We start from the raw sequence: 11,410 nt of genomic DNA on the forward strand, positions 1-11,410 counted from the left end.
ATCGATAAGGATCAAAATCGAATCGATAAATCGAATGCACACCCCTACCACCGACCGCACTAACGCTAAAAAAATGATCAAGAATCCTTAACCAGGATGCAAAGCCTTTTTCACAAAACACCGATCTCAGGTGACACTGAAGACAATACCAGCTTACTTTAAACATCGAAACTACTTCCCTGCCCATCCAAGCTCGTGACTTCCTTGTCAACACTGAACTGCAACCTTGATCCTCTCTTCGAGTTCCATACCACTCACTGCACCCATCATGCCAACATATTATAGAACACGATCTTTCGCCATAGATCCGTAACCACAAATGGATTAACACTTCATCATATAAAACTCTTCACTTATCTCACTTCAGGAGAACCATAGCAACACACAGGTGAACTTTCATAACCGTAGAATATGCAAATCTCTAAGTAGTGGTCTAAGATACCATAGCTCTTTCGGAGTCCGCCTATGCATAGCAGGCCATAACAGTAGAATACTTCTGAATAACATCAATTACGGCGCCCGGCAAGCCTCGTACGTGCCGCCACAATTCACTTGCATAACTCAATCATGCTGAAGGAAATGACCACTGCCACCAATATGCCAATTAAAATATGGCTAATCAATCTATCTTCTTCCTTGATTGCCTTAGAAATAATAATACTCCATCCAACACATAACATTCTCCATCCGCACTCATCCCGAGTGACCCTAAATCACGAGACCATGCCGTCTCAAACCCCACGAACCATTTCATACCTCCCGAGGGCTACACTGCAAGTCAAAACATCATAGAACATTTTGTGCCCCTTCTCATAAGCTGCTACCAAGCTTGATTCTTAACCGTACGTATAGGCTCGAAATCAGTAGGCACTACGCTTTGCCCCTTTGAATCCACTAGGACCATTGCTGAGAGCCACCCGCTCTGACTTGGCCCCGAATATAATCAATTCCATAAATCTTCTAGCACATGAATACCCCCTCGACGAAGCACCCGGCAAAATCACTTTCCTGGAAATCTGCATCCATACAAGGCATGAAATCCTGCTCCCCAAGTCTGAACATGAGCCAATAAGGCCAACCATAGCACACCTTTAACAATTCCTTTGCTCAATTTACCACTTATGTTCCTCCCCAGTAGCTGAAATAACCCATCAATATGCTAATAATCAGAAACCTCGCAAGTAGTTAACCATGCAATCCTTAATCATAGGCGGTGGGAATCTCCCACTTAGCCTGAAGCCATTATAACACAAATTCTGGAATTCACCGGGATCCTTTATCTCTTGTTGACATAACCTTGTGCAATCAACCGCCAAAATTCTCGGAATCTTTTTGTAAAACCCTCTTGTTATACTCTAAATCATCAACCACGTTTACAGGACCGATCTCCTTGCTGTATAGCCAATAGAACCCTTTGCAGAAGCCTCGCCAACCATGCGACCGCCGACCTGCTCACTAGAGATATCCCGACTGTGGAATCTACGTGCCGACGTCTTCCAACGCTGCTACGCTGGGTCCAATTACCACAACATTAATGACCTATCCTGAGTCCCAGCTTACTCTCTTGCTGCAAGTCCATTCACCTCTCGTGGACATCAATTAAGTGCGCGACAACATCCTTCCAATTCAAAGTTAGGTCGTATCCTTCTTCATTTCAAGCAGCTCCTTTCCGTTAGATCAAATCTCCTGCCGCATAATAGCCCACACTTCAAATAAATCCGTAGGCCCAAATCATCAATCACAAAAATTCCCAAATCACCCCAAACTCTCCCACTTTGGCGAAACACACCTCTTTAGTCGACTACTCGACCTTTGCTTCTTATTCCTGGCCTTCCAGAAATTTTAACTACCGCCTGACACTCCCCACATGTCCTTCCTCGTTCGTTGTTGCTCAGTTGTTGCCGTAAATAAAATCTATCTTCGTGGCACTTGAACCCACAATTGCTGCTAACTTTACACCTTTCGGAAGATCATCTTTCTCAAACCGTCGACATTAGAAACACTGATTCAATCCTGAACTACCGCACCCTGCGATATCTGACAGCCGCATCTTCAATACTATTTCACAATAGCTTACCCCAAAGGCGAATTGTAGAAGATCATAACACCGGCGAACTTAGTACGTTCAATTAGGACAACAACACCTCATCATAGAAGAAAACTCCACCACGCTCGCAAATACCAAGTCTCATTACTCCACCAACCCACATCTAACCATTCTCAGTCCGATTGTCTTTCCCCTGCCGGGAATAAAATATCGAATCTCTAGATCGTGCACTGAGTAAACCTCCCTTCAAGTCATTCACTGCCCCGACACGTAAGCAAACATCCTACCATCATATCAACACTGCGGAACAATCGTTCATAGCATCATGGAAACTTGTGCCTAGCCTCAAGGCCCTCAGAAGTACCGCTACTGAGCTGAAACGACAACTCATCCTTCCCAAGACGACGATAATAGCTCAGACAACTATGCGGGGAGAAAGATCCCGCACCAAATCGATAGTACCATTACAATTCTTCAATTCTCGATTTACAACAAGCGGTTCGCATCGCGTAAGATTGAATAAGAAGGAATTAAAGGCATAGCCTCCAGGGATCAAATCGCACGATGAGGAATCAAGAAGGGAAGTACTCCTAACAGTCCTGCAGCATAAGTACAGACGTCTCCGTACCGATCCGCGAGACTCTACTAGACTTGCTCATGACTCGTGATACATACGGGAACCTAGTGCTCTGATACCAAGTTGTCACGACCCAAAATCCACTAAGGGTCGTGATGGCGCCGGACACCACCGTCAGGCAAGCCAACCAAATTACTTAATTAAATTCTCGTTTTAATACTCTTGAAATCTATGATTTTCCTCCAAATTTACAAATAAAAAGATAATCGCTTCAATTCAAATTAAATGATAAGCAATTAATACAAAATACTTCATAACCATCCCAGAACCCGGTGTCACAAGTGCATGAGCAATTTCTAAGAATTCGAATAAAGTACAACAGCTGTCCGGAACACAATTGGACAGAAAGTAAATACAATTCTGAGAGAGAGACTATACTAGCTGCGGGTCGCCTCGAGGAAATACAACTCACCTAGTCTCCGGGTCGCCCCGTGCTGCTACGCCCAATGGGCCAATAGAAATACCTGTACCTGTGCAAAAAAATGCACAGCAAGTGTAGCATGAGTATGTAAACAACGTGTACTCAGTAAGTATCCCGCCTAATCTTGAAGAAGTAGAGACGAGATGTCAACTTTGACACTTGCTAATGGTCAAATAATAATATTATTAAAGAGATGACTCACGAATTTATTAAGGACAGCAGTAGATTCAAATGAATTACTAAACATGTAAAAGTTCCTTTTTATTAAAAGTCTCCGGATTCATAATCCATTAATTAACAATTATCTCAAGTCGGGGAGAGGAGATGGCAATATCAATAATCTCAAGACAAGCAATTCAAACATGCGCAACTCATGCCAAGGTCGTACGACCCGATCCAACATAAATGTAAAATGTACACTGCCGAGGGTCGAGCGGCCCGAACCATAGATGCATCTATTACCCCGCTCGCGAATCATACGTGCGACACAGTCAAATATAAATAAACACAACAATCAGTCAATCATGAATTTATCAGGGAACAATTATCCAAGAAAAAGCCAATTCTCTTTTAACAATTCAAGAAAATGAAGTTTAATCTTTTTAGAAATTCATTTACCAATTCGATAGGATTTAAGAAATTCAATTGTCAATAAGGTTACAGATATTCCAAGAATAGCATGCTTTTGGGTCCTAGACTACCCGGACTTACACATATTAGTAGCTACGCACGGACTCTCGTCACCTCGTGCGTACGTAGCCCCCACAAATAGGAGCACATAACCGTTTATTTTACCTATGGGGACAATTCCCTCTTACCAGGTTAGAAAGGAGACTCACCTCGCTCCGAAGATCCATAACCGGCATTCCACGCCCTTCCGAAGACTTGAATCGATGCTAAATGCTCCAAAACTAGCCAATGATTATGCAATTCCATTAATATACGATTATCTACTCATATTAATCCAATTTATAACAATTTCTAACCCCGATCGAAAAGTTGACAAAAACGCCCTCGGGCCCACGTGCCCAGATTCCAAAATTTTTCGAAGATTAAGCTTACCCATAACCCCAAGAACTCAAATATAAAATTTACTCTCAATTTCATACCCAAAATCGTGGTCAAATTCCAAGAATATCAATTTTCTAGGTTTTCCTCAAATCCCCAAATTTCTACCAATTTACATGCTAAAATCCATACATATTCGACATATTTAACTCAAGATAGGTGGGATTAACTTACCTCCAAGTTGCTAGGTGGAAGCTGATCGCGGCCGTCTCAATACTACACAATGGTAGGAAGAGTGGGTAGCAATAACTAATACCCGAATAGTGGATCGGGGTCGAATTTCCACAGGGAGCTTGGAATGGAGTTGTATTGCCTGTTTAGCTTAGAATTGCGTTTGTACTTCTATATGCACTCCTAACATTTTTGGGGGTTTTTATATTTAAAACTACTATTGTAATCTAAGGATTAAAGCTAAATTATGCTAAGGAAATATTGCTAAGTTGTGCTTAATATAGGAAAAAGGCACTAGGGTCGTGACACTACCTAGGTGGCTAGCTAGCGGGTAGAAGCTACTAAGGGGAGATTGATAAATCTGGGTTTATTGCTATAGCCGTTGCACAATTGCACTCATTCTCACACCTCTCGGTAGAGAGAACGATTTTGCCCAATTGACTCTCTCGAGACCAATTAGGTAGGCCAATTAGACCGGGCAACTAGGGCTCAAGTAGGATAGTTACTCTTTCGAGGTTTAACCCGTTAATTGGGACTACCATTCTCATGGGTCCATCCCAATTCCTTGTTGGGTCAACTTTTAGGGTCATATGAATCTCTTTCTCAAGAAGAGTTAGACCCACTAAGCTAGAATTCATGTTTGCAACCACAAATTCTAGATTGAAACACAAAATCAACCCAAATAACAAATACCCAATCTCAATCTCACCCTAGAATGCAACACCCATTAACTACCCACACTAGGGTTGAGCCACAACCCTAGCTAATGGGATTAGCTAGACATAATTAAAGAAGAAACAGTAGAAATAGATGAAGAAAATAACATAATGATTGATTACTAATTAAAAACTATGATATTGAAGAGGAAAATTGCCAAAATAGGCTACACAATAGTTCTCACGAGCGCAACTCTTGTTCAGAATCTAAAAACTTGACCTAAAAATGGTAAAAAGATCTATTTATACCGAGCTGGAAATTCTGGACAAAAATACCCCTGCGTGGTCAGCGCGGCCCACGCAAAAAGGTCGCGCGGCCGCGTTAGGCACATTGAACTCTAAAAACTCATCTCTGAAGTTGGGGGCCGCGGACCGCGCACAAATGTAGCGCGGCCGCGGCGGAGGGTTGGCGCGGACCGCGCAGGAATGGGGCGTGGCCGCATAGCTTGACTTGTCCAAAATTCCATGTCTCTGAATCTCCTTCACGCGGACCGCACTGATATGTAGCGCGGCCACGTGGTATTTAAGCCTTCTCTGAACTTCCTTGCGCGGACCGCGCAGAAATGGAGCGCGGCCTGATAACTGTGATTTTAACACGTTTTATGCCCATACACTCCTATGCCTTATGTATGAATTGTCATGAAATAGACTCAGAATGCTTACAAAGTGCGCTTGATTGCAGGTTTGAGCGACAAGATGACGAAAGTCAAGAACCAGCTCGAAACGGAGTGAAACCTGCTCATGTATCAAAAATCATTGAAGTAGGGACAGGAGGACCTAGCACGGACCGCACTGATTTGTTGCGCGGCCGCGCTAGGAGATTCAGAGAGCACCCATTTCAGGAGTCTCCAAGCGCGGTCAGCGCTCATTTCTACGCGGTCAGCGCTGGTGTCTACGCGGTCGCGCTTCAATGTTGTGCGGTCCGCGCTCATTAGCCTGTGCGGCCGCGCTACTTCTTTGTGCGGTCCGCGTCCCCAGTTCCAGAAGTGAATAATAGAAGGCCAAGACCCCTACGCGACTGCGCTGCATTTATGCGCGGTCCGCGCCAGCCCCGCAGGGGTATTTTTGTTCGATTTTTCTGGCATAGTGTAAATAGAATATTTTATTGTTTCTAGGTCAAGTTTTAGACATCAGATAGCAGCAGCACTCGTGAGATTCAAGTTTTAGCCTATTTTGGGCATTTTAACCTTGTTTTAACGTGAATTCGTGTAGATTAACTTCCTAGTTAATAATTATGTTGATTTTATCTACTTCTTCTTTAATTTCTGTTGCCATTATGTCTAGCTAAACCCATTAGTTAGGGTTGTGGCTCAACCCTAGTGTGGGTAATTAATGGGTGTGATTGTTTAGTGCTTGAATGATGTTGGGTGTTTGATATTTGGGTTGATTTTATGTTTTAACTAGGATTTGGTGGTTGCAAACACTAAGTCTAGCTTAGTGAGTCTTGACTCTTCTTGAGAAAGAGTGTCTATGACTCCAAAGTTAACCCAACAAGGAATTGGGATGGACCCATGAGAATGGTAGTCTCAATTAACGGGTAAGACCTCGAGAGAGTGATTACCCAACTTGAACCCTAAGTTGCTTGGTTTGTTAGCCTACCCAATTGGTCTCGAGAGAGTCAATTGGGCAAAATCACTCTTTCTACCGAGAGGTGTGAGAGTGAATGCTATCGTGCAACGGTTATATCATAAGCACCATAATCATCATTCTCGTATTAGGAATCTTGACCCGTTAGTTGACCACCTACGTAAATGCCACGACCCTAGTGTCTTTCTCTATCTTGCATACAACCTAGAGTTACTATCTTAGCATAATTTAGTTATAATTAGTAGTTGTTAAATTGTAGTTGATAATCACAAAAACTCAAAAATGATAGAAGATCAATTAGAAGCAAACATGCAATTCTAGGCTAAACAAATATCCAACTCCCTTTCTAGCTCCCTGTGGAAATTGACCCCGATACCACTATTGGGTAAAAGTATTAGCGCCCACTCTTCCTAAGGTTGAGTTCGTTGCGACCTAATCAATGTAGAACTGTCGGAGGGTTACAAACCTCCTAAGTTCGAGATGTTTGATGGAACTGGTGATCCAAAGGTGCATTTAAGGACATATTGTGACAAACTGGGAGGAGTTGGCAAAAATGAACGAATCCGTATGAAGCTGTTCATGAGGAGCCTCACTGGAGATGCTTTGTCATGGTACATCAGTCAGAACCCAAAAAAGTAGGTTAATTGGGTGAGCATGGCGTCAGATTTCATGGATCGATTCAAGTTCAACACAGAAAATGCACCAGACATTTTCTACATTCAGAATCTCAAGAAGAAACCAACAGAAACCTTCCGCGAGTATGCTACTCGATGGAGGTCTGAAGCTGCGAAGGTAAGACCGGCACTTGAAGAAGAACAGATGAATAAGTTCTTCGTTAGAGCTCAAGACCCGTAATACTATGAAAGGTTGATGGTCATTGAAAACCATAAGTTCTCTGACATCATCAAGCTGGGAGAGAGAATAGAAGAAGGGATCAAAAGCGGAATAGTGACAAATTTCAAAGCATCTAGGCCACTAATAAAGCTTTACAACCAGGAGGCAACTCTAAGAAGAAAGAAGTGGGTGCAGTAATGGTAGCCCAAGGTCCGAAGTCTCCTATCACATACCAAACACCTCCACCCACATACCAGCCTTCACCTCCCAAATACTAACAACCTGCTGCCACCGACCACACTTATAACACCCAACCTGCATATTACCACTCGCCACCACCAGCCCGCCAAAATTACCAAAAATCCCGACCAAATTTTGACAGCAAACCACCCAGACAATATACTCCAATTGCTGAACCCATAGACCAATTATATGAGAGACTGAAGGCTGCTGGCTATGTCACTCCCATCTTTGTCGTTGCTATGGAAAACTCTTCTCAGTGGATTAACCCAAACAAGACATGCGCCTATCACTTAGGCATGAAGGGCCATACCATTGATGAGTGTCGCACGCTAAAGGACAAAATTCAGACATTTATCGACACTAAGGTCATACAGGCAAAGGAGGATGCACCCAATGTTCGTAACCAATCCTCTCCCAGACGACAGAGGTGAGAGAGTGAATGTGATAGAGACCGATGAGGAATGGGATCTGGAGGGGTCAATTGGACTCATTTAGGAAGGGGATGATCCTAAAACATCTCCAGTCACCCTCACGCCCATTGTGGTACAAACCCAAGCACCATTTGAAGTCGAGGTAACCACACCCTTCACTGTGATGGTAGCACTCACGCCATCTTACAAGTTTGATGCTATACCATAGGATTATGTTGCGGAAGCAAGGAGGAAAGGAAAATCAGAAAAGGAAGAAACAGGTGCAGCATAAGGCATGACTAGAACTGGCAGGAGGAACAAGCAAAGAAGCTGCATCTAAGCCTCCTGTCGTTGAGACTTACCCTGAAGACCTTTGGAGAAAAGTGCAAGCAAGAGAATACTTTGTGGTTGACCATTTGAACAAAACTCCTACTCAGATCTCCATTTATCACTGCTATAAAACTCCGAGACACACAAAAATGCCCTGATGAAGGTGCTGAGTGAAGCCTATGTACCTACCAACATCACTAGTAGAGAAATGGCCAACATGGTTGGGCAGGTATTGGAAAGCCACAAAATCACTTTTCACGAAGACGAGCTGCCACCGGAAGGACTAAGTCACAACAGGGCACTACACATCACAATGAAATTTGAGGATAAATTCATTGCCAGGGTCCTTATAGATGGGGGTTCGAGTCTCAACATATGTCCAGTGACTACTCTTAAGAGGCTGGGTAAAGGCCTGCACGAGATACAGGCAAAAAGCATGAGTGTGAAGGCGTTTGATGGATCTCAAAGGGCCACAATCGGAGAAATTAACCTCAGCTTACAGATGGGTCCAACTTGGTTTGATGTTGAGTTTCAAGTGCTGGATATATATGCAACCTACAATCTACTGTTGGGACGACCCTGGATACATGCCGTAGGGGCCGTAGCTTCTACTTTGCATCAAGCTGTGAAGTTTGAACGGAATCATCAGGAAGTGATCATCCATGGAGATGGGAGTAATCCTATTTATACCAATCAGACTGTTCCAGTCATCGAGAACAGGAAGAAGCTGGGTGGAGAAGCATATCATCGCATTGAGCTCGTCAACGCAATTGAAAAAGGCAAATGGTGGAGTAACAAGATAGAAAGCATATTGCTATGGACAGGGTATGAGCCTGGCAAGGGTCTCGGCAAGAATCTCCAAGGGATCACCAAACTGGTACAGCTTAAGCGTCATGGTACAACTTTCGGGCTTGGGTATGCATACACTTGGCAAGAGTATCAGGATTGGTTGCCACCATGGCGTGGTTCTTATTATCTGCTGGAACAACCTGTACCACATTTGCGCCAAACATTTCAAAAAGCTGACATGATATGGGGGTCTGAAGAAGATGAAGCTTTATCTGGCATAAGGAATCTATTTTTGGATGAGGAGGACATGGACTACACTGTGATAGTTGAGGAGGAGGAGGAGGAAGACCTTACCATTCAGATCGTGGAGAAAGGAGTTGTTCTCAAGAACTGGACCGCTGCACCATCCTGGGCCCGTCGAGTTCCTGGCATTATTATTACTTATCCCGATGAACCTACGACTGTGACATGTATTGAGACAACGCAACATAAGGATAATGATTCAGAGGATCTGGAGGATGATATAATACCTGAAGAAACTGTCAGAGAAGTGAAAAATTTTGAAACCAAGCCAAAGTCTAATTTGGATGAGACCGAGACAGTTAACTTAGGGGACTCTGAATCAGTCAAGGAAACACATAAAAATATTCACCTATCACCATCAGAGAAGGAAGAGTACATCCTGAAGGAATATGAAGACATCTTTGCATGGTCTTACGATGATATGACTGTTCTGAGCACATCCATGGCTCACAAGTTACCCATCGATCCCACGTGTCCACCAGTGAAACAGAAGCTCAGAAAATTCAAACCAGATATGAGTTTGAAGATAAAAGAGGAAGTCACTAAGAAAATCAAAGCCAAGGTTCTCACACCATGGGGGATGTACTACTATAAAATGATGTCGTTCCGTTTGAAAAATGCTGGAGCCACTTACATGAGAGCTATTTTTCCATGACATGATACACAAGGAAATAGAGGTGTACGTGGATGACGTCATCATCAAATACAGAAGAAGCACAGATATATAGCAGACTTGAGAAAATTCTTTGATCGGCTTCGAAGATACAATCTGAAGCTGAACCCTGCAAAATGTGCCTTCGGAGTCCCTGCCGAAAAATTGCTAGGATTGATCGTCAGCCGCCGAGGGATTGAATTGGACCCTTCAAAAGGTCAAAGCTATCCTGGACTTGCCACCTCCAAAGAACAAGAAAGATGTGATGAGTTTCTTAGGGCGTCTCAACTATATCAGCCGTTTCATAGCACAATCAACTGTGATCTGTAAACCGATTTTCAAAATGCTGAAGAAACATGCTGCGACAAGCTGGACTGAAGAATTCCAAAAAGCCTTTGAAAAAATTAAAGAGTATTTATCTAAACCACCTGTTCTGGTCCCATCGGAATCGGGGAGACCTTTGCTGCTTTATTTGTCCGTACCAGATGGGGCTTTTGGTTGTGTTATGGGATAACACGATAAGACAGGACGAAAGGAGCAGGCCATATATTATCTAAGTAAGAAATTCACATCCTATGAAGCACGGTACTCTTTGCTAGAGCGCACGCTTTAACATGGATAGCTCAAAAATTGAGGCACTACTTCTGTGTCTATACCATATATCTCATATCAAGAATGGACCCGTTGAAATACATCTTCCAGAAACCCATGCCTACCGGAAAGTTGGCAAAATGGCAAATATTGTTAAGTGAGTTCGAGCTATGTAACTCAGAAGGCAGTCAAAGAGCAAGCATTGACAGAGCATTTGGCAGAAAATCCTGTAGACGGAGAATATGAACCGTTGAAAACATATTTACCCGACGAGGAAGTATCATTTGTGGGAGAGGACATCACTGAAGCATATGATGGTTGGAGGATGTTCTTCGATGGAGCTGCAAACTTCAAAGGAGTGGGTATCGGAGTTGTCTTAGTGTCAGAAACAAGCCAACACTATCCGGTATTTTATCAAAATCCAGGTTTCCATGTACCAACAATATGGCGAAATATGAGGCTTGCATCTTGGGACTCAGGTTGGCCATTGACATGAACGTTCAGGAGTTACTGGTAATTGGAGATTTCGATCTTTTGGTACATCAAGTTTTAGGGGAATGGGCTACCAAAAACACCAAGATATTACCATATCCGTACTGTGTGCAAGAGCT

The sequence above is a fragment of the Nicotiana attenuata genome, unplaced genomic scaffold, assembly GCF_001879085.1.
Source record: "Nicotiana attenuata strain UT unplaced genomic scaffold, NIATTr2, whole genome shotgun sequence".
Taxonomy (NCBI): Eukaryota; Viridiplantae; Streptophyta; class Magnoliopsida; order Solanales; family Solanaceae; genus Nicotiana; species Nicotiana attenuata.